We start from the raw sequence: 24,675 nt of genomic DNA on the forward strand, positions 1-24,675 counted from the left end.
TATGATTTAGCTTATAAATACGTGTCTTACCGCGAGTTACTCGGAATTTTCTTCACGTTTACGGTGAATGGAGGAATGCAGTGTCTTCATTAGTGAACCATAATTGTATTGCACGAATACTTCGTGAGGTGACTTTATTTTAATATTTATTTGTAGAAGGTCTTATGCATGATAATACAATACGTGTTGATTGCGTAGTGGCGAATGTTTCGTGGAATTAGTGTTGCGTTGATTGCGATACATTGGTGATGATAAAAGAGATTCTTTGGGAATGCTTGTGAATTCTCTTGGGTAAGTAAGTGTGAATATGTATGATGTGCTTGAATATGGTGAATAATAAGGACAGGGTCGTCCATGAAGTGTTTATGATGAATTAATGTTGTTATGGTAAGTGGTTCGTTGAAAAATAGATAATGTGAGTGTGATAAATAATTATTGAGATTTAGCGATGGATTTAAACGCTCGTCATACAATTAAGAACCCAAAATAGGCAAGCAATTGTGTCGTTGTTATTTTTGCAGTGTAAGATGTCCGAAGGTCGAGAGTAGGGTTGTCATATTGTAACAGTAAATTTGGTACTTCGGTAGAGATGAGACGCAGGGCGTGTACCAGTCGCTGAAGTGCATACAGAGGGAGAGGGTTTGTTTAAAAGAAATCCTAAAAACTTCTTTTTTCAGAGTTTATTAAAAAATTGAAATTAATATCACCTCTGTACAGCGTATACAGTCGAAAATGTTCCTCGTCCTATGGCTGGCGATGTCCTTGGATTCCGGCAGCTCCATTTTCCATAGCAGCGAACCACCATTCGTCCCCCGATGGAAGTTCTAGAAGATCTATTCGGTGTCTTGAAGATCCATGGCGTTGAGGTAGTCCTTGTAAATGGTGAACATGAATGAACATCGTTAAGCTCTGGGGCGAGTTAATGCAAAGGCTGCTTCTGCACAGATGAGAGGAGCGTTTATAAATGCTTTTAACAAAGTTTAAACACAAAATGTCTCTTTATCACGGTGAAATGACACTTAATTTTGTCCCGTGTCAAGTGAAAGAGATACTCATAAAATAAAGTCCACTCGGAACTGATTGTCGAGTTTAACAGAGTCACTTAAAGTTTGTGCACCTAGTACAACGTAAAGTAATGTCGCATGACTTATTTCTTTGAAGCACTGTTCGATATAATTTAATTGAAAAAAAAAGATGTTCCACTCGTGAATCAGAACTCATTCACGTATTGAAAATAACATGAAATCAAAAGACGAAATTAATCGAATACTGACAGTCGTTGGTTCGACTGTTCGTAAACTAAATGTTCACACATGCACAGTTCACAGTTCACGACCTAAAATGTCGACACAGTTTATGGAATGGTAAATTAAATTTGCATTCAAACACAGTTTTATAACTCGAAGTGTTTAGTACTCGGCAAGGAGCAATCAGTTCTAAGTCCTGTCCATGACATAAAATTTCAATTTCGGGCACTCGAAAACGTTTGGACACTCGTATAGAGTAACAGTCAATAGATAATGTCCAGACGATACACAATTCACCTCACGTCCTATCGGAGTAAAAAGTTGTCACAGTATAAAGAAATCTGCATAAGTCCATATCCAACACAATTAGATTAAAGTCCACGAACTTGAAACTTAATAGCGGCTTCACGCTCGATCACGGTACCCGCGAACTGACTGTGCGAATACTACAGTCTAGTGTGCACATAGATATTCCGGCCACACACTGGTATCACACTCAGGCAACATACTGTAACCTGCTGGAACACACACTGGTCTGCTGAGCAGAAGCAGTACGTAGTTATATCTGATCCGGGCCTCCACCTCTTGTTCCATAACTTTATAGTCCCAAGCCAGATTCACGTGAAATTCGGCAGGAACATAGCTAAAGGATTAAGTTATATGGTGATGTAGTTCAATTTATTAAATTATTATCGTGGGAAAAGTTATTACCCGTCGAATCTCGTAGAACATTCTACATCAGTCCAGGCTCTGTAGTGCGGCGAGGCATGCTGTGACGTCGCCCGCTCACTACGTCACACGCGCACAGCTGTTGCTCGCTGCCTAGCAGTTCTTCGTAAGCGGTCCGGAGCATAACACGTAAGTTTTAAGATTTTATGACGGGGATTAGTTTGTACCGCCGTTACCGGTACAATATGATCCTCGAAACACTGTTTCGCGACGAGATACGATGCAGATACCATTTAATTTGAGGAAATGGTCACTAATTAGACGTCTTCAACATATAATAAGCATATATGTGTGAAGTGGAAGGTCGGATTTATTGAATTATTGTCACCTGGTAGTAGATTGTATTCTTGCGTAGTTGCTTATAGTATGTTTCCTGTAGATAGTGCGCCTTCAAGAGTTTCTTTCAGCAGGGCAGTGCCGATGGAAGCAGTTACTGTTAATCATTCTTTTGGATCATTAATGATTTTGTAGCGGCTAGATATTGTGTTCTATTTAGCTGGCTGATGCGGATTCCTGGGACATGCTCTTGTTGATTGAGTTATGTCGTTATGAGATTCAATTATTATGTGGGGTTTTTTTTACACTGTGTGCACTTTATGGATACTTATATTGAAACTGGTCACCATTAGAGAATTCAAGTTGGTTAGCAATTAGGTAATTTCTGAGATAATGGATAAAATGTAGGGTATTTTAAGATGAAATCTTGGATAAGTGAAGATAAAAGCAAGTGTAGTATTTAAAAAAATTTTGAATGAAATTTTATTCGATCCTATTATTTATTGCGGGCGGACAATTAATGATAAATAATGATGATTTGCCTTCAGCAAGTTCTATATTCGTTTCCATCAAATTAGTATTTTCAATCAAGATTTAAATAATGATGGTTTTTAAGTATTTAGCCAACAGAGACTTTCTTTCGTCCATCTAGCTATTATCCAATCATCATACAATGTATTATTATTGTATTAAGTTAGGTTTTGATTTCATTAAATTGGAAAAAGTTCCTTCCAAGAAACTAACATCCGTTTTTCTTATTTTAATGAGATATATTTAGCCTTGCGTAGTTTATTGAATACTATTATTACCATGATCATGAACCTCTTGCGTTAAATGCTAGTCAAACTGCATAAACAGTAGTTGAATGTCCATGCCCTGGGTGGAGAATTATGCGTCACGACTGACTCTAGCCGAGGCTTATCACAAAAACCTACGAACCTTCTATATCCCCGGGCAATGGACGGGTGTAATGTATATATTTACAAAACACATAAGGAAGAACTGAAAACAGAAGTGTGTTTATACATTTGAAATGACCGATGGAAGTATAACTTTCACTTACCAAATGCACAGAACAAGATACATAAGATGTCTGCGAATTTCACTAGCTGACGAGTGAAATACATCCACCATCCCGTTGATTTCATTCAGGGAACTTAGGGCCTGCATAAACCAAGAGTTCCTGTGTGATTCCGTTCTGCACCTGGGTAAGTGAGGGGCGAGAGCCTGTCGGGTGTTGCGGGAACATGAATTGGTAGCAACTGGAGTAAATTGCGACAGTCAAGGAAATTACTGGTACATTTGTGTGCGTTCACATACCTGCACTTAGTTCTAAGAGACTCAATACACATTTTTGTCGATGACAGCGTGATACACAAATACTTTTACGGATCCATTTTGAGAATCTGATCTGTACTCGCTCTAAGGCATTAACTAAGTATTGTTGTGAGGGCATCCACACTTCAGCGCAGTACTCGAGACTAGGTCGTATAAGCGAGAAATACAGGGTTTTCAAAGGGACAACATTTAAAACTCCTGCAATTCCTTTTGAGGAAGCCTAACATTTTAAATGCCTTGTTAACGGTATTTAACACATGCGCATTGACATATAGATCATTTTGATTGCTAAAAATAATAGCAAGATCGTTAATTTTATTAACACGCTTCACTTCTTGATCTTTTATATGATAATTGAACACATTGACTTGCGTTTTTCTGGTCAAGGATATCGCACTGCACTTTGAAATATTTATTAAATGCCACTTTTTGCACCAATCACTAATATTATTTATATCAGACTGTAACAATGCACAGTCACACATCTTTTCAATTACTCTGTAAAGTTTAAGGTCATCAGTATAGAGCAGGTAGCTGCTGGAATGGATTTGTCATGGCAGATCATTAACAAATAGAAGGAAACTCTAAGGGCCCAGGAGTGAACCTTACGGAACGCCATACATGCGCTGATAATGACGAGAAATGATACCCTCGTATTTTACTGAATACTTCCTGTATACTGAATACTTTACTTAACTATAGTTAAACTATCTTTAAGGTGCTGGCTGTTGTCCGTCCGCCATGTTAGTGTTCCTTCTGATGAGAAGAGGTGTTACAGTAAGTTGAGATGGTACTACTGTTGATGAGGAGGCTGCTGGAGTTCTGTCCTTGGAGATCTGTCGCTTCTTTATGACTTTTTAGGACAATGTCGTCTGTCGTGATGGACCGGCGGACATCCTCTGATGATCCGTGCTGGGTTGGTGCGTGGGAGTGCCCGACGTTCCGCACCTGACTCTGCTTAGTTGGCTCTGCCTCCTGTCCCAGCCTTGCTTCCATGAATGCCATATCCTGACAACTTAGTCAGAAGAGCATTATGCTTCACAGAGTCGAAAGCCTTCGAAAAGTCCATGTACAAGGCATCAACCTGCTTTCAATTGTCCAGAGCGCTAGATATGAAGTGGGAATACGCAGCAAGATTGGTGGTAGTTGAGCGTTTCTGGACAGAACCGTGCTGGTTAATATTAGTTAAACTGCTGACTGCACTGTACAAGGATTTGTACTTGACTTCCGCTACTTTGGAAATGAGTGAATGAAGAACTACTGTTCTGTAATTGACAAATACAGGTCTGTCACCTTTCTTAAGGACTGGAATAACATATCCTTTCTTCCATTCGGACAGGAAATTGCCTGTACGAAGGGACCGGTTGATTATCGTGGCTAGTGGGGTTGCCAGCTCCTCAGCACACTTATGTAACACAATTCCTGGAATGTGATCAGGACCACATGCCTTCTCGTATGTATCGACTTCAAGATGTTGCAGAGTTCCAGTGCCGAAGTTACCACTGATGATAAGTTAATTTCCCCGAATTGTTTGGTGTGAGAATTACAGGGAACACTGGAAGTATGGAATGTTTTGAAAGTGTCAGCAAAATTATCTAGAATTTATTTCAGTGAGCTAATTTCCTTGTCTCCATTAATCATCATAGAGAGTAGCCGCCTAGATCAATGATATCATCGTAAAAGGGCATTGTATCCATCAAGTAGCTGAGCAGTGACTTCTCCAGGGATATGGTTGCCAGCGCAGTCAACCTCTCCTGCGATGTTGAATTCCTTAAGGAGGTTTTTATCCGCTTAAGGCACGAAAAGCTTCTTTCTACTGAGGAGCTGGTAGACGGTATGGTAAGTATTAATTAATAATTAATACGCTTCTTTGAAAACGTCCGTGAGTTCATTTTTATTGAGCGACAGAATTATCTCCTCCAAACTGGTATTTTTTGTAGGTTAAATCAGAATAGATAAACTGAAGTTCATTTTTTAACCTTTGTTTGTCAAATGTCGTGGTATAAGACATTTTTAAGTTCTCTAGACCATCAAGAGGGAGGATTTTAGAAAATTCTTCAAACTTAGAGCTATCCCTTAATTGGAGCTTCTGCATATCTTGAAATCTTGTATCAGTCTCTACGGAGACTAATTCCAGTATTTGAAAATAAAGTACTCGATAGTTTAGAAAAATTTCACTTTCTGTTTTTAAACCACAATGTCTTTTTAGTTCAATTTTGGTTTCCTTCCCAGCCGTACGAAAACTGGTATTATATGTTTCTTCATTCCTTTTACCTAGTATCAGTTGCCGTGTGGGTCTTACTTTTGAGAGGCAGAACTAAACGTCCAGAGACTTCTTTTGGATCACGTTAAATAATATATTAGCAAGCTCAAAATGTCATTGAATACTATTGATAAAAATGTGAACTGGAAGCTATTAAAGTTATTAAACAACCCCTCTGATTGGCGAATGGTTTCTTCGTCTGACTGAGGATCGTACATGAGTCTTTCAAAAATTTATTTCAATCCCTCCCACTCCTCGACAACCACGCTCAAAAGTTTCCCATGTGATGACCAACGTGTATCCACACGAGATGGTATTCGCTTCGCAATTACTGAATCAGCGACGAAAGTTCTTTTGGCTGATAAATTAATAAATGAAAGAATACCACCAAGTCTCGCAAAAACAAAAAAATACGGCACTCTGATATGTTGGTAATACTCTGCTGTACCACTAGATTTAATCAGTGTGCCGAACAATGTACAAATAATGCTTGAGGGGCATCCTCCTTGACCTAAGTTTGAAGACCATTCAGATGACCTGCCATGACCCTAGTTCCGTCATAACACTGAGCAATCAATTTAGTTTCGTAGGAAATTTCACTCAATACAGTCTGCAGCAAGCTGAATAAAGTAATCGCCGTACGGTTTGAACTAACTTCAAAAAACCAAGAAAGTGGATAATATACCGAAGTATCACCGAACACTGCGATTTCTTTGTGATATCAGTTGTATCGTCGACCTGAACTGTGAAACGAAAGAGGTTTCTAAAATTTCTTCTTTCACAGCATCCCTAATGAAGGTATAGATGCAGTCTATCAACTCACATTGTATAGTTTTCGATTCTGCGCTAAAAACTTTCTTTATAGAAGCATAATGCTCCTGCATTTCAAATGAGCTGTTGGAAACTAGAAGTTTCAACAGTTCTTTGAAATTCCCTCTATTTAAGGAGTCACCGCTCTCATCATGGCCTCTAAATGTCATTTCCTGCTTAGAAAGAAATAAAATTGCATCGATTTGCAATCGCATGAAAAGTCTGTTAAGCCTCACATTCTCATTAAATTTTGTGATGTATAGACGAGCATTTTTCTTAAAGCACCAGCAATTTGATTCTGATTCTTCTCAAGTTCTTTAAATCCCACGGCATTTTTATATGCTCCGGGGAACCTTCGTGCTTTTGGAAAGACCTTGTAGCACAGGACATATTTTCAAATCCTGTGTGATTCCAGACTCCCTGTTTCACTCCAACAATAAGACAAGGCCAACAAAAGTGTTTCTGCAAATAATGACTACCGCATAACCACGGATAACTACTATACCAAGGTACTTGGAAAGTTCGTGTGTGCATCTTTCCGGAGGCAGTACCCGTTATTTTCTGATATGTCAAATCTGGCTGGAGACGATTGACTGATAAAATTTCTCTGTTATCCTCCTCCTTCCATTTCGAAAACGGAGTTTCTCTTAAAATACAAACTAAATCCACAGAGGATTCCATGTTAAGCACGCTTTGGAGGGAACACTATTCTTTCACACTATAAGAAAAGATTTAAATACTATAATACTACATATTTATATCCTTAATGAATTTCAAATGCACTTCCTCTCCAAACATCCATACGACAATAATTATTCTACGCTTCACATAGTAACTATGAAAACGCCAAAAGATCAACGTGTGAGCTGTGCTACTAAATGCTCTTCAAATGCGCTTATGTTATTTACAGTTCACTCACAATTAATCCGCCACACGGCCACGATTCACATTATAACAACGGACATTTATTTTCACTATGAAAGAATACTCCGTGCACCACACGTTCAAATTTATAACAAGCTTTTTGTTACAGCTGGTGTAACAGTAGCCACAACTCTCGCGACAAAATATACTAGTAAATGTGTCTTTGTTTGATTGAGTTTTAGCGTGAGATTGAGGTAAAAATATTGGCAGCAATGCTGTAGGAGCCCGCATGTGTTCAACCTAAGCAGAGAGGGCGGGTTACACGTTCGGTTGGGTTCGGATAATATCGTCCCAGCTCGGGCCAAGCAGCCGAATATCCCAGAGATTCGCTGGGCTGCACCACGCAAAATACAACCGTATGCCTACTCATGACAGTCTTGAGCGTTGTCATGGCAACCGTTGTGTTACACGTCACAAGTCAGCCCGCACTGCTTTGAGCAATGAGAGGGATGCACTCGTAAGTGAAGCGAACAGCGGTGCTTGCTTAACTATGAGCGTAACGCATGTTGAGTAATCACAACATATAGAGCGCACTCTTCGGTTTTCTCAACGAATATGTTTTAAACAGAAAATGTAGGGATGCAGAAAATGATAGACAATTGTTTTGAGAAATGTTAGTGCAGCCGGGCTGTACCTGATGCACCTGAAAAGCCGCTACCGCCAGCATGTCTGTAGTGAGGTAAATACCAGCCTTAGCATCTACTACCAGAATGTCTGCAGTGAGGTAAATACCAGCCTTAGCATCTACTACCAGAATGTCTGTAGTGAGGTAAGTACCAGCCTTAGCATCTACTACCAGAATGTCTGTAGTGAGGTAAATACCAGCCTTAGCATCTACTACCAGAATGTCTGTAGTGAAGTAAGTACCAGCCTTAGCTTCTACTACCAGAATGTCTGTAGTGAGCTAAATACCAGCCTTAGCATCTACTACCAGAATGTCTGTAGTGAGGTAAGTACCAGCCTTAGCATCTACTACCAGAATGTCTGTCGTGAGGTAAATACCAGCCTTAGCATCTACGACCAGAATGTCTGTAGTGAGGTAAGTACCAGCCTTAGCATCTACTACCAGAATGTCTGCAGTGAGGTAAATACCAGCCTTAGCATCTACTACCAGAATGGCTGCAGTGAGGTATAGCATCTACTACCAGAATGTCTGTAGTGAGGTAAATACCAGCCTTAGCATCTACTACCAGAATGTCTGTAGTGAGGTAAATACCAGCCTTAGCATCTACAACCAGAATGTCTGTCGTGAGGTAAATACCAGCCTTAGCATCTACTACCAGAATGTCTGCAGTGAGGTAAATACCAGCCTTAGCATCTACTACCAGAATGTCTGTCGTGAGGTAAATACCAGCCTTATCATATACTACCAGAATGTCTGTCGTGAGGTAAATACCAGCCTTATCATATACTACCAGAATGTCTGTCGTGAGGTAAATACCAGCCTTATCATATACTACCAGAATGTCTGTCGTCTTAACAAATCACTCGTGGACTTTAACGTCGCTCTGAGTGACATGCATTACGACTGCTCGACTCTTCAATCGACAATAATGAAATACTGCACCACAATTATGTTACTTTCCGCCAAGATAAGCAAAATATCATTACTAGTGGGAGCAAGAGAGGTTGGGTTTTAATAGAGGTGAACTGTGCTTATGGGCCAGTGCAACGATCCGACCTAGCGGGAAACTGGGAGTTTGTTGTTGTGAAAGCCAACCCCTTCCCCTGGGCGAGCGCTTTACATAGTCTGCTGTTACCTGCCCACGGACGAGGTGAAAGTACGGCTGACAGACTTCCGAGAAACTGTAGCTCGAATCAATCGCGTAGCAAAACAAAATGACAAGTTTGCAGTTTTTCAACACAAGTAAATAACTTATTGGACCTGGCTTTCGTGTCTGAAAAAGTTATTAATAATCCCCTGTGTGAAGCTACAAAACAATTAGTACAATCAGATCATTCCGCGCTTGAGCTCAGACTTCATATTTCCCGTCTTCCTCGTTTACCGCAGACTTCAAAAGCATTATTCGTATGGACAAAAGCAGACTTTTCTCATCTACGAAATATCTTATCCCGCTGTCCGTGGAACTTGCTCGAATCCTGTCCATCTCTTGATGCTGCAGTTGACTTGTTTTATAACATACTGCACAGCGCTCTTCAGGACGCCGTACATTCCCGCATAATGAAGACTAGGCATCTTCCCTCTTGGTATAATTCCGAACTTACAGACAAAATGCGGGCAAAGGAAAGAGCAAAGGAACAAGCTGCAAGGTCTTCACTTCTCCCAGATTACATCGAATTCGCGACGCTAAGAAGGGAATACAAAGAAACGCAGGGGAGAAAGTATAGGGATTATGTCGGGTCTGTTGAGGGGTGTATTATCAGACATCCTCAAAGATTTTGAAATTTATCAATTGCCAATCAAAATCGAGGCGGCTACTCTCTATGATGATTAATGGAGACAAGGAAATTAGCTCACTGAAATAAATTCTTCTACCTTCTTGTAGAAGATGCTAAGGCTGGTATTTACCTCACTACAGACATTCTGGTAGTAGATGCTAAGGCTGGTATTTACCTCACTACAGACATTCTGGTAGTAGATGTTAAGGCTGGTATTTACCTCACTACAGACATTCTGGTAGTAGATGCTAAGGCTGGTATTTACCTCACTACAGACATTCTGGTAGTATATGCTAAGGCTGGTATTTACCTCACTACAGACATTCTGGTAGTAGATGCTAAGACTGGTATTTACCTCACTACAGACCTTCTGGTTGTAGATGCTAAGGCTGGTATTTACCTCACTACAGACATTCTGGTAGTAGATGCTAAGGCTGGTATTTACCTCACGACAGACATTCTGGTTGTAGATGCTAAGGCTGGTATTTACCTCACTACAGACATTCTGGTAGTAGATGCTAAGGCTGGTATTTACCTCACTACAGACATTCTGGTAGTAGATGCTAAAGCTGGTATTTACTTCACTACAGACATTCTGGTAGATCGAATCACGAATGAAGAGGTACTGAATCGAATTGGTGAGAGGAGATCGATTTGGCAAAATTTGACGAGAAGAAGAGATAGAATGATAGGACACATCTTAAGATACCCAAGACTTGTGCAGTTGGTTTTTGAAGGAAGTGTAGGTGGTAAGAACGATAGGGGTAGACCAAGGTATGAATATGACAAGCAGATTTGAGCAGATGGAGGATGCAGTACTTACGTAGAAATGAAAAGGTTAGCACAGGATAGGATGGCATGGAGCGCTGCATCAAACCAGTTTATGGACTGATGACTCAAATAAGATGAATACCAAGGAGGGTTCAGAAAAGGTCGCTCAACAGCTGAACAGATCCAAAATCTGAAAACGATCATCAGATATTGTACACTAAGATCCAAGCAGTATGTGTCTGTCTTTGTGGACTTTAAGAAAGCGTACGACTCCATTGACCGGGAAGTCCTGCTAAACATCTTAAATTAATTTGGAGTTGATTTGAAACTGCTGGCATTAATTAGAGCCACCCTGACCGATACAAAATCCAAGCTGAAGTTCCACGGTTGTCTCTCGCATTCCTTTGACATCAAAACAGGAGTCCGACAAGGTGATGGGCTATCCCCGATACTCTTCAACTGTGTTCTTGAAAAGATCATCAGAACCTGCCGGGTGAGATTACAGGAAACCAACTACAGTCCATTGAGTATAGGAACCAAATCCAAGGGGATCTCAACAGACTGCTTAGCATTTGCCGATGATATTGCTGTTCTCTCAACCGACATAGAAACCGCTAGAGCTCAAGTTGAAATTTTAAAGGAAATTGCCGAACAAACTGGTTTGCAGATATCGTTTGAGAAAACAGAAGTAATGACTAACATCTAAGAGGCTCCACCAAAACTCCATACTAAATACGGGGACATCACCCGAGTAGACAAATTCAAATACCTGGGTGAGATCATCATGAAAAATAGACTGGACAAAGAAGCACTTCAGGAGCGATTACGCAAACTGGAAATAGCCTACCAAACATTCCGCACAATCTACAACAAAAAATGCCTTTCCCAAAACACCAAGATACGTCACTATGAAACAGTTCTGAAGCCAGTAGTTCTATATGCAGCCGAAACCCTGTCTCTAAATGCCAACAAAGGACTACTTGAAGAACTGGAGAAAAGAGAACGCAAAATTGTGAGAGGAATCTTGGGATCAAAGTACAGAAATGGAATCCATCAAAAGAGATCCAACAAGGAAGTCTACAGCAAAATAGAGAAAATTACCGACACAATCAGGAAAAGACGGGCACGATTTTACGGTCATCTGAAAAGAATGACAGAAGAAAGTTAACTAAAAAATCTTTCACTTTTTTGATTCAAACCCCAAAACCACAATTCCCTGGTTTAGAAATACCAAAGATGACCTGAAAATGCTACATATCTCAGCTGAAGACGCCTTTAACAGAGAGCTCTTCCGCAAGAAAATATTGACGAACGGGCTAAACCGAGACGAGCAACCGAAGAGAAGACACGGTGCCCCTTGGACAGAGGAGCGTAAGCAGGCCCACTCACAAAGAATGAGGGAAATTTGGGCTCTAAAGAAGGCCAAGTTCAGTGTCAAATGCAACAAGACTTAACGTGGTCCTTGATGGCCCCAGCGAATTATATATAGGCCTATATAAAATAATAATAATAATAATAATAATAATAATAATAATAATAATAATAATAATAATAATAATAATAATAATAATAATAATAATAATAATAATAATAATAATAATAATAATAATAATAATAATAATAATAATAATAATAATAATAATAATAATAATTGTACGGTTTAATTTCTATTATACGACGAATTGGATCTTTAAATTCAGCCAGTTGATCCCTCCTTCGATGGCTGTCCACATACGTTACGAGTTATGGACCGGCTGTCGTATTATTTTTCTCCCCTGCAGCAACTAATGACGAATTTGTGTATTGTGGTCTGTTTATACACGGAGAGGTTAATTATCTATTATAGATCCTCTGTGGGCTAAATATAGCCGGACATTATACCCAGTACTTGGAAGTTGTTAGCGGTAATACATCCTTTTGTAAATTCAGCCTATTGTCCTGAATGATAGAAATCAAATTTGTACTACATTAAAATTATCGGTTTTGTTTCGAAGTGTGAGGTAAGTTGTTATATGAGACGCGTATTGGTCAGTTGTACAGCTTATTCCGTTCATTGTGTTATATTTTCTTTATTGAGGAATCGTAATTTCTATCATTTTACACTGTGTTCCCAACGTCTAACGTATTGTCGGTAATGTTGAAGTTTCAATAATTTACTTTTGCCGAACATACAGATCTCAGTTGAGAACCGTAATAAGTTAATACTAATCTTTCTGTTTCAGCATTCCAGCCTACATATTTTTATATTTAATACTTTTAATTTTTCTTAAATTTTACGCTTACTTAAGCATTAAAAGTGTATACTTCTATAACTAGCTTTCTTCTTGAAAACTCCTGGCCTTTGCCCTACAAGTGCCGGCAAGTCATGTGTTGTAACAGTGTACCGTGCAATTAAATTTAGAGAAATGAGGAATTTTTCTGAAGAGCTACGCGGATGATAGTTTCAGAAAGAAATTACCAGATGTAGTGTATAATTTTAATTTTTGTGTTAATGTGTTATTTACCTCTGTGTGCGATTTGAGTTTTACTTTACACTGTCGGCTGCGAAAGATGGTAGTAGGGTTCGAAATCTTGAGATTTGTTCTGTTTAGGATATCTGGAATAGTATCTGAATATGTAGAATTCTTGGTATATACCGGTAAGTGTTGTTATGGAGATTCTTCTGTATCACATCATTACTCCACAACACAGCTGTATCCAGTAATTAGTCCTTGTGTTTTATTTATCAGTAGAATGCCTCTCCTTCTAAACATATTTCCTGATAATTATTGGTGTGTAAAATATCTTCTTCAGGGGTGAGTGGCGGTGAGATTGCATGGGTTCGAATTCCATTTCATCTCCTCCCCATATTACAAAGTCATCTGTAAAGAGTGAGGCCTTTGCCTCATTGGTTCCCACTTGTGGATTTCATCCATGACTGTAATGAAGTGTAGAGGGGACAATACACATCCTTGTTGAAGTCGTGTTTCTACTTTCAACCATTTTGTTTGTCCTATAGTTGTCTTCATATTGATTTCTCATTTTTCATTTTTGGCTTTTATAATTAGTTCTCCTCTCCCTGCTTTCTTTTTTAATAGTGCATCGAAGACAACTTGTGGTACACAGCCATATGCCTCCTCAATATCTGTAAATGTCATCACTAAATCCTGCCTAAACTCGCATCTTTTCTACATCACGTTCTTTGGATTAAACGGAACGAAAACCTTAATAATTATGTTTGCACTGAGGTGAAGGTGAAACATGGAAAATAAATGGTGCCGAGAAAAACAGTGTGGAAGCCTATGAAATGCCGTGTTATCGCAAGTTGTTGAAGATCACATGAATAGAACACGTCTCAAATAAAGAGTTAGTGAATCAGCTTGATGAGAGGAGAATGGTTTGAGTGAAATTTGATCCTAAGAAAGAAAGGTTTGATAGAACAAATCTCAAGGCACTGGAGCACAGTTCAGAGGATAAAAATGGTAGGAAGTTTCCAAGATATGGACCAAGGAGATCAGAGTGATATGCAAACGAATTAGTCACTGAATTCTTCAAGATATTTTGTGAATTTCAATCACAATCATCGTATGTTGGATTTTTAGAAAGAAAAGTCAACATGCTGTGGTTTCAGTTCCATATGAAACTGTATATTATATAGCTATAAATAAGAAAAGTTTTAAAGTAAAACCAGGGTACTATGATCTCGATATCGACAGTAGCAATGACAGCAATTAGGAAATATATTTTTCTGGCCTGTGTTTCAGTGTAAGGTCATTGAAAGTAATCAACGATCCCCAGTACCTTCTAACTACTTCAGTGGCAGTGTAAAATGGAGCTGGAAGTAAACATCAAAGAGGAACCAGCCTGGCTTGAAGGAACAAGAAATGCATCACTTGTAAGTCCCATTCCAGATAAATTTATAGAGATCAGAATTTAACCCTTAGTAGCTGAATAAATTTGGTACCACATAACACTGTGTAGTAAAAGGGAAAAGAGCATAGTTGACTATAGCAAAGACTAAACTGCCTCAAGCATCTGTAAATCGCAGTATGTTTTGTGACAATGTTTCATGCTTACTTTGTAACCTTGAAACCTATTGTTGTATCCCATTATATGGCCATCTGGCTGCAATAAATTCTTATTAATAAATTTGGTCAACTCTTAGGAATTACAAACAACAGTAGTCGTGGCATAAGCCCCCAGATTAGAGCCGTTGGGTGGACATTTGGCCTCTAGCATTTACTAGTGGACGGCAGTGCATTCTTTGTTTGATAGTGGCAAAAAGCTGAATTATTGTTGTGGGCTTGATAGTGAAGGAGCCTAGGTTAGGTCCAGGTAGTGACAAATTTGTGATAGGCATTGTCTCAAGATCGAGTCTTCAGGGCATTTCATGTGTTAAGTACCCATTGACTGACTCTGTGTTGTTTAATTGTTTACCTCTGTTGGTTATTGAAATTGATTTCTGAGGTGTGTGTGGTTATGAATTTATTCTGCATGGTATCTTTATGAAATCTTTGTGGGATTGACATCATTTCCTGTCATATGTCAGCCAATTGCAGTGCTAGTAGGTGCTGAAGTGATGGAAAATGGTGAGTGCTAGATTGAATTAGGTTATGCACAGTAGGTCCCTGGCTCGCATGGTGAACATAATTTTCCTCCAAAAAAACTCCAGGTAAGATTTGCATCATTGAAACTTCTGTACAATGTCACTAATGTTGGGTGAGCATGTAGTAAATTCTGCCGTGGCAGTTTGCTGTGAGTATAGCTCGTCTAAAGGAAACACGCTGATAAAGGCGGAGATGCCGTCGAATTGTTTTGAGAAGAAGCAAGATATTTTCATCATCATTCCTTGCTTTGTCTGTTGCTACTCTAATCACAGTCCATTGCTATCCTCTGAGTGTGGATTTCAGTTCATTGGCTCTTCATCTGATAGCTCAGATGGTAAACTGATGACATGCTAATTTCGTGTTGGCGAGTGTGATTTGGGTTCTGTCTAGAGGTATGTGAAGAAGCTGTATTATCACAGCACATGCCTGTAGTTGTACTAGCATGAAAGTGAATTCCTGTGCATCATTCTGGCACCTCCGAGTCTTCGAAAACCTTGAAAGTTGGAAGAGAGATGTTCAGTAAATAACTGTGACTTGACGGTAATAATTAAAATTAAATTTCTGCAGTTAATGCACGCTATTCTCAGAATAAATGTGTGTTTGTTGAGTTCTAATTTACAGGCATTACAGAAGGTAAAGGTGTGAAAATATCAAGGATGTGAGCATTTTGCTTTGTTATGTTCTGTGTCAAACTTGAACCTGGCATATGAGCACACTCCTGATGAAGAACTCTAGGTTTGATATTTTTTTAAATGATACTGCTTCTAAGTTGTACAGATCTCAAAATGATGTTAAAGAAAATGTGTTATTATCGGAAACTCTTGGTGAGTGTGTTAATGTTTGGGTTGGATTAGTCTGTATTTTTTCTGTCTGTATCAAATGTACTTTGGTTTAGGGGTCACACCTCTACTATTTTTCCTCTCTGATTAAAATAGAGGATGGTTGGCCCAGTTTACTTTTTAAAAATAATATCCTGCAATACTACTGCTCCACCATTATCACCACATGGTAAAAATCATTACTCCTGTCTTAATTAGTGTAGAAGTTGAATCACATATCTTTCGTCAGTGTTTTTGAGACTGGATACATCAATCTGCTAAACAGAATGTCAACACAGGTATGATTACTCTGGGTTACCCTCACATCTACAAACTGCTGGAATATATTTGTGTTAAGGAAAAAGGAGATTTGCCTATGGCATATGAGAGTTAAAATCTGAATGTGATTTCTTTCAAAATAAGTATTTTTCTTAGACATTGAATTCATTTAGAAAGGCAGAATAGTAATTAGCTCATTTTATTTCTCAAATACATGTCTGTGTCTATGTTACATAGAGAACCATGTCGAAGGGATCTAGAATATATGATATCTGGGAAAATTCAATTTACTGTGACCCTTCATAGTGGGCTCCAACTCTTTGAGGATTTCTGGCACATTAAAATAACTTTTCTTTCCTCTTTGTAGTTATTTTCCTCCCTACTTTGTGCATGTTTTTCATCCTTTATTTACATCACCTACTGTTCTCTTTCTTCTATATTAAATAGGTTAAGTCAGTGTATTCTAGAATTTTATAGTTGAATACACTTTTATTAATAAATTAACTTATATTAGAATGTAAGCTTTTGATGACACTCCCTCCCCCACCTCCTTTCATACCGACGAGGTTTTATGAATCCATGTGAGATTAAAAGGTCTCGTGAGAGTTCATGGAAGATCTGAAATTGCAGATGTACACTACAACACTGCTGATGGTGTTCTCTTTCCCACAGTTCTTCACAGAACACTGCATACCATACTTGAAGTAGTAAAATGTTTCATTTGTAGTTGCTTTGAGTTTGGGCTATGTCACATCTTTCCCTGCTATATGACTGTGATGAACGTTCTTCTTGCATGTTCGTTTTTTATTTTCACACTTGCAAGCATTGAAATATGCTGTTTGAAACAGAATTGTATCAATGCAGCATGTAGCCCCTGTGATCTCAGGAAAACCACAATATTTAGAAAACACTGTAGGGAAAGTTTCCATATTGTCAAGTGAAGGGAACTTAATTTAAATTGAATAATTTTCTCTTTTCCCGTAATTCAAATGAGTTCAAAAAGAATTTTAAGAACTTTTGAAGGAAGGAAGAGATTGTACTTTCAAATGAAATTCATTTTGGAATCACAGACATTCGCCACAATTAATTTGATATTAAAACTTCAAAACGAAAGTGAGTCCATTTGTTAACATATTTTTCATCAAGCAATTAATAGGGAAAATGCAAGTCTTACTCAATGAAATGAATAAATTTTGTCTTAGAAATCAGCTATTATTTCGATTATTTCGATCACCGTATACCTCTCTCTGTACCTGCTCCATACGGACCGTTAACCCATTGTGGAATCTCATGCCCTTCTTCCTTATTCCATATCTTTTCCTGGTACAGAGAGGGAAGGATATAGTCAGCTCCCAGTGAGTGGCCTCGATTTGTATTGATGTATAGATGGCACACAATCTTGATTTGGAGCTGCGACATGCAAAGTAATGCAGGTATTAAGTGGAGTTACATGAATAACTATGAACACGAAGTAACATCAACATGGACAGATTTTGTTCCAACACTCGAGCACAAAATTGATTACACCTTTAGTACTTCGTGCTATTGGAGCTTCATCAAACTTTAAATATTTTAAAGTGGTTAATCACTTCGCTTTGTTTGCAGCCATTGGAGCACTTAGGCTGAGTATTATTGACCAAAATTCCAAGATAGAATTAACACTCAGATGGTGGTGTCCAGCACACAGTTAAATATTAAAATTGATCAATCCAATGCTGAGATGGAAGAATTAGCTATCCAAGAAATTAACACCAGTGAAAAGATGGATCCTAGGTTTGTGGAAGGTCAATCCGCTCTAGAGAGGAGGTTTGCTGAAGCAGACAATACCATTAAAAATATGCTCAATGAATCAAATACCAACTTAGAGCAAAGATTCAAGGAAGCAGGTACATGAATTGAGACGAGATATTCTGACTCCAGTGGTAAAGTAGAAGCCAAACTCAGTGAATTAAAACCCTATTTCTTCAGAATCTTGAAATTCTCAAGGAAGAAATTAGAGCACAGGATGTAGCGCATATAAGATGGTCTGGCATAACCGCAGGCTTCATAGCCTGAGCCACGCCATATAAAACCAGTCAATAAATCAATAGAGTCTGTAGATTGTGACATTAGAACAGTTCTTCTATCAGTTCAATCGTTCGCCTCCGAATGAAAGGAACTCATATCAGAATTTCAAGAATCACACAGCCACATATTGCAAGGTCAGATTAAAATGGCCCAAATTCAGGAAAAATTCAGTGAATCATTTAAGTATGATATTAGTAAAATCAATAACGAAATACGAGAAGGAGAATTTGATAAGCGTTTCACTGGACAGTTAGAAAACACAAATAACAGAAAGGTTAATGATCTCTACAAGCTGAAATCAAAACCTGAGACACTGTATTTCAGTCTATCTGAAGAGATGACACAAATTAAGCAAAAGGAAAACCTATCATTTTCATCAAGCCGTGCTACTTAAAAGGATATGTCATATACAACAACTCTTATTAAGATCCAAGACGACAAACCAACTAAATTTTCCGGACGAGTTGAGTACACAGCCCATTAAATTTTACGAAACTTTGAAGATTATTTACAGTCTCTAAGTTACTGGAAGGCAGAGTTCTCTCGTGGTTCATCGCATTTAAGAGTAGTTTTGATACCTACGAGGATTTTAAGAAAGCTGTTCTAAACTGTTTTTTTGGATACGGGAACCCAACATCTTGTAAAAGTGCAATTATACTCCAGAAAGTATAATTCTTCAGTCAATACGTCCCGATACTGTGATTATCTTCTCATACAACTTAAGAAAATGCAATTTCTGGATGCTCCACTGCCGGATAAAGAGCTTATCCAGATCATGACTTTGCAATTCCCGTCCCATGTACAGGAGATACTTGTAACTGCTAACATTCGGACCATAGAACACTTATATGCCACAAGAAGGAGACCTGATACTGCTAACAACCCGTTAACTCCTAAAGGGGGCAGGACTAAAGATATTTCTACCAATTCTGCCGAGATTAGGACGCCTGATTGAGAGAACGTAAAACCGAGAGAAGAGAGGCGGAATAACACAACCTCTCTCAGTAGGTATCGTGGATTTCCAAGACGCCAGAATCGTGGTGAAGTTCCCTATAGGAACAGACCTTCTTGGAGAAAACAGGAGGAAGCTCCAGAAGAAAAAAAGTATTATAGAAGAGAAGACCTAGAATGCAGGTGGAAAGAAACGAGAGAATACGCCAGAGAAAGAATCAAACCTAACGATGACCCTGGAGCAACTTCGTTGGAATACCAGCAGCATAGCAGAGCACAAGAGAAGTCTAGTCATGATATTAAATGTAATCACTTTAATTGACTCTGGAGCGCAATCCTCACATATATCTGACAAACTGATTGAATCTTTGAAGAATAATAACGACATTTTGCTAATGCCAGTTGCATAACTGAAGGTCCAAGGAATAATTCCAGATAAAATATCAAGTGTAGGATGCAAGCTTTCGTAGAATTTTACGTCAGTGGAAAGTCATTTGAGCATATTTTTCTTGTAATAGCACGTATCAACTATAATATTACTTTAGGGTCAGACTTTATGATAAAATATAGAGGAACCATAAATTACGACGCCAATCTTGTAAGTTTGAGCAATGCTGATTCTCTAGAGCTACAGCTGGTGGATCATGGGGACATAGAGACTGAAGAGATTGGAACCCCTGCCGGAGAGGTCAGTCGTGACTATGTATTACCCGCTGAATGCGAGGATACACTAGCCGAAGCAATGGTTGTTACGAAGGGTGAACCAGAATAGGACAAAGAAGAGTCCGTACTTGACGAAAACTCCATAGTCGGTCCCTAGAATTTTATATCCTTATCCAGTTTGGCTGAAGACCCAGAACTCGTAGCCGGATTAGGGAAAGCTGGACAAGAGGTATTCAGTATCTATCGAAGTGTATTTGATGACCAACTCGTTGAAATTAAGGGTTTCGTATATCACCTTATTGTAACTGATCGTTCCCCTTATAATAGAAAGCCGTATCCGATTCCGAACAAGTTTAGAGACGAAGCTAAAGTCCTTATCCAGCAAATGAAGGAAGATGACAACATTTCGCCTTGCGTTACGCCTTATATCAATCCACTGGCAATTGTTCGCAAGTCTAACGTTCGTATTAGGTTATATCTTGAGGCTCGCGTCTTCAACGAGATATGGGTTCTCGAATATGATCGTCCTCCTCTATTGAAAGACATCATCAGACGATAGCAAGGATGGATGTTACCCTAGGGGATATATACAAGGTCTCCAACCTCAAGATATATGTCCAGAAACAAAAACGAGCAAAAGGAAATCCTTCGAGTTTGCTTTAGCCACTGAGGGAGGAATATGTACTAGGAAGCATTAACGGCCTGGAACATTATTGTGTAATGTCAATTAACTGCAACGATACGGCCCGACGTGCGAAGAACTGCAACGGCACGGCTCAGGCAGGCAAACAGCGAGCTATTAACGTCAGAACTTCCACGTTGGAGATTGACGTCATGATCACGTGAGCAACGCATGATTGCTTTAGAACATACGAGAAGTACTTTCACTAACATTTTATCCCACGGAGATATCAAATAATGACATACACGATCTTGTAGTCCATGATTTAAACATCAACATGTGAAAATTTTATTAAAATTTGCCCACGGATTTAAAAGTTATTCCACAGTAAAAAATTGAATTTTATCAGAAGGGGAGGAAAGCTAACACAGCTGCACGATATAAAAGAACAGCAATCACGTACTCTGCTTCAATTATCTTCGGACTTGTAGTCCAGTGAACAGTGTCGGACTTAGAATTTTTTAAATTATTACTACAACTTGGTAATCTCATCATTTTTAAAGTGTTTAACAGTGCTAGTGATAGTAACTTACCTTACATTTTGGACTTTAACTCGAGTGAACTGGACTATGTAAAACTTATAATTTTCTTCTAGACAGAATAACTTAAAACATTTACATCTGATAAACGTGTGCAAGTTAAGGACATTTTCTTGTAAAATAATGTCTCGTTTACTAAAGCAGGCTATTTCATAATAGTGCTTTAATATACACGTCTAATGACAATTTTGAACTATCAACGTATTGAATCTTTCGTCGCGAGTGCGTGATGTAGTACCGCAATCAGGACTTGTAAACAATCGCGAGATACAACATTCCGTCATTTGAATAGACTGTGATCTCAGTGTGAAAACACTTGTACATATCCTCCCACTGCTATTTTAAACGACGATTTTCAGAACAATAATTTACTGCTGGTGTGCACTTAAGACGATACTGTGTTCGTAGTCTGAAGCAGGTCAGATAAGACGCTCGGTAATTCTTACTAGTCAGTTGAACTCTTTCGTGTTTTATATCCAGCCAAAAACGCGTTAAAACCTGAGTGTCAATTATATTCATGTCTACCTGTCAGTGTGGGATTGATGACATGGGACATGGGACGTGGTCTCAACTAGGGAGTTTAACGTGGTACCATGGGTGATGACATCACGACACCGGCTGTCAAACATGCTATTCGCTGAACCGCATATCTTCACAAACCATTCCTGAATTCCAGATTATTGTTGATATGAGTGTTTTTCGGACTCTTTTTGAATTCCACAAGACTATCTTTTCATTGGTGGAATATTAGAATCAGTGGTTTAGATAGCATTTCAACAAACAGTTTATTCACTCTTACTGGAAATCATAATATTCCAACAGTATTATCAGAATATTTATTAAACTTCTATTCGTAAAGAAATTATAAGATCGAACTTTGTAAGACGAATCTCTTTGCGATATCCTTTTAAGTGTTAAATGTTTAAAGAGAGTCTAGTGGAGACTTGCACAATTTTAAGTGTTAATCATTTAGAAAACACTGTAGGGAAATTTTCCATATTGTCAAGTGAAGGAAACTTAATTTAAATTCAATAATTTTCTCTTTTTCCATAATTCAAACGAGTTCAAGAAAGAATTTTAAGAACTTTTAAAGGAAGAGGTTGTACTTTGAAATGAAATTCATTTAGGAATGACAGACATTTGCCACAATTAATTTGATATTAAAACTTCAAGACGAAATTGAGTCCGTTTATTAAAGTATTTTTGATGAAGCAAATAACAGGGAAAATGCAAGTCCTACTCAATGAAATGAATAAATTTTATCTTCAAAATCAGCTATTATGTCGATCAGCGAATACATCTCTCTGTACCTGCTCCATAAGATCCGTTCACCCCTTTGTTGAATCTCAAGCCCTTATTCCTTATTCCGTATATTTTCCCGATACAGTACATACGATTTAGTGTTAATGACTATGGCAGCATCCTTCCAAATTCTGTGCGAGATGGCCCCAATTCCATCTCTTCTAGGATATCTTCTGATATGACTAGAAAATATATCTGATTTTATATTTGGTTTTCAGTCCCATTCTTTCTCTGACATAAGGAGCGAGGAAGGATAGTGAGCCCATTCTCAGTACAGACTTTGGTATTAACAATCTTCTGCCGCTAGAAATCTTTCCTAAACATTAGTGAAATTTTGAAAGTAACTGTAACACTGGCAGGTAATGAATTATCATGTTCATTTGTTGGTGACTGTATTTGTAGATACGTGTTATATGCATACCTAATATGCCTTATTTTCCACAGGAAAATATTGAACATGTATCAGATATGGTAGTTCTGAAAAATGAAGTTAAATCAGAGTTAACAGAGCCAGGGTCAACACAGGAAAATACTCTTGAGGTAATGTACATAATTTGATAATCCATCTACAGGTAATGAAAATAGTTTAAAAATGGCTCAACAGATATCAGTTGTTAACCCTTCATTTCAATGCATACGATTGATAGTCCTATGGAAAATATACTTTTTTATGAGATTGACTGTTTACTTTGCTAATTTTCACCTTTCCTTCAAGTTGTTCCACGATCTGGCATTATGAATTGTGTAGCAGTTAGGATTACCCGAAAGACCAGTACCGTGTTATCACTTGTGACCTGGTATCATTCTTACTAATACTTTTGACTTCGTAAATATTTTCGAACACAGAGTTGCTATAAGATACATTTTTTTACTCTTACTGGATACTTTACTTGTTGCATCCAAATGAAACACCTTTGTAATCTTATTGATTATATTAATTATTGATTTCTAGATAATACAATTATTTGTAGGTATAAGTGGCATGGGATATGTTTGCTTACTATGAGCTATCACTTTTATACTACACATATTGTAGCCATCTCGTGGCAAGCAAAAAATATTCTTATTCTTCCTAATATGGTCTGTGGTGTTACTAGTGTATTGTGACTTATAGTATTACTTAAACTTGCAATGAATAAATAAACGATTTATGAATGAGAGCCTTTCTGTTTCATACTTCATAATGGATAGTGTTTGTGAATAGTCCTTGTATGTTGACCGTTACTCACGTGACCATTTGTTATATTAATGAATCCGTCACTACCATGATACCCATTTGATCACTGCAATCGTCCACTGCATAGCATTTGTGTCGTCTTCTTTCAGTATGACTATGTTGTTATGGGGTATTTCAATGTCCATTTTGCAATAGGCCAAGGACACAAATATGAATACAGTAAAACAACAAGAAACAACATCAAAGCACAAAATTACTTATTTGGAGCAGCAGCATATGAACATAAAGCATGGAAGGGGCCCAGGATAATAGACAGTTAAGAGGGCAAGATCTTAAATTACCACTTAACTAGTTGCCAAGTCGAAGTAGCCAGCACTAGCAAATGAAGAGACACAATTAGAATTGGAGTTAAATATTTACTTAATGAATAAAGATTTAAATTTCATGAATATCTACAATGAATTACCATTTTAAATGGATAAAATTACAAGAAATTTGATAACTAATAACTTTAAATAAGTTACTAAATAATATAAAAGTTAACCAATTCTATAAAACAATAAGGATACTGAAAGGTCGATTCCTTCCTAGATTATTACTATGAACCTGAGACCATTTAAAAAATTAATATTTAATTTTAAGATATACCTTTCTAAAAAAAATAGAATACTGGCCAGTAACTAAGTATTAATCTGATTAAATTGAACTTTGTTTCAATTCATTCTTACATGAATGTTTAAGCAATTACGGAAACACAGACACAAGCAAACTCAAAATGTGACTCGAACAGCAAATAAAATCACATGTATAAATAAAGAAATTGAAATGACAATAATAAATGGTAGAAAAATTT

At 38.0% G+C, this 24,675-nt stretch overlaps 1 long non-coding RNA gene across 1 annotated transcript in view; it reads left to right on the forward strand.

The window, feature by feature from the left end:
* The first annotated feature begins 14,500 nt into the window (after positions 1-14,500).
* LOC136882162 (uncharacterized) overlaps positions 14,501-24,675 on the forward strand; it is a 37,553-nt gene continuing 27,378 nt past the window's right edge. Inside the window, exons 1-2 of the long non-coding RNA XR_011018774.1 lie at positions 14,501-14,632; positions 23,090-23,185. This is a non-coding gene — a long non-coding RNA (uncharacterized lncRNA). The remainder of the gene's footprint in view (positions 14,633-23,089; positions 23,186-24,675) is intronic.

This window comes from Anabrus simplex, chromosome 10 (genome assembly GCF_040414725.1).
Source record: "Anabrus simplex isolate iqAnaSimp1 chromosome 10, ASM4041472v1, whole genome shotgun sequence".
Taxonomy (NCBI): Eukaryota; Metazoa; Arthropoda; class Insecta; order Orthoptera; family Tettigoniidae; genus Anabrus; species Anabrus simplex.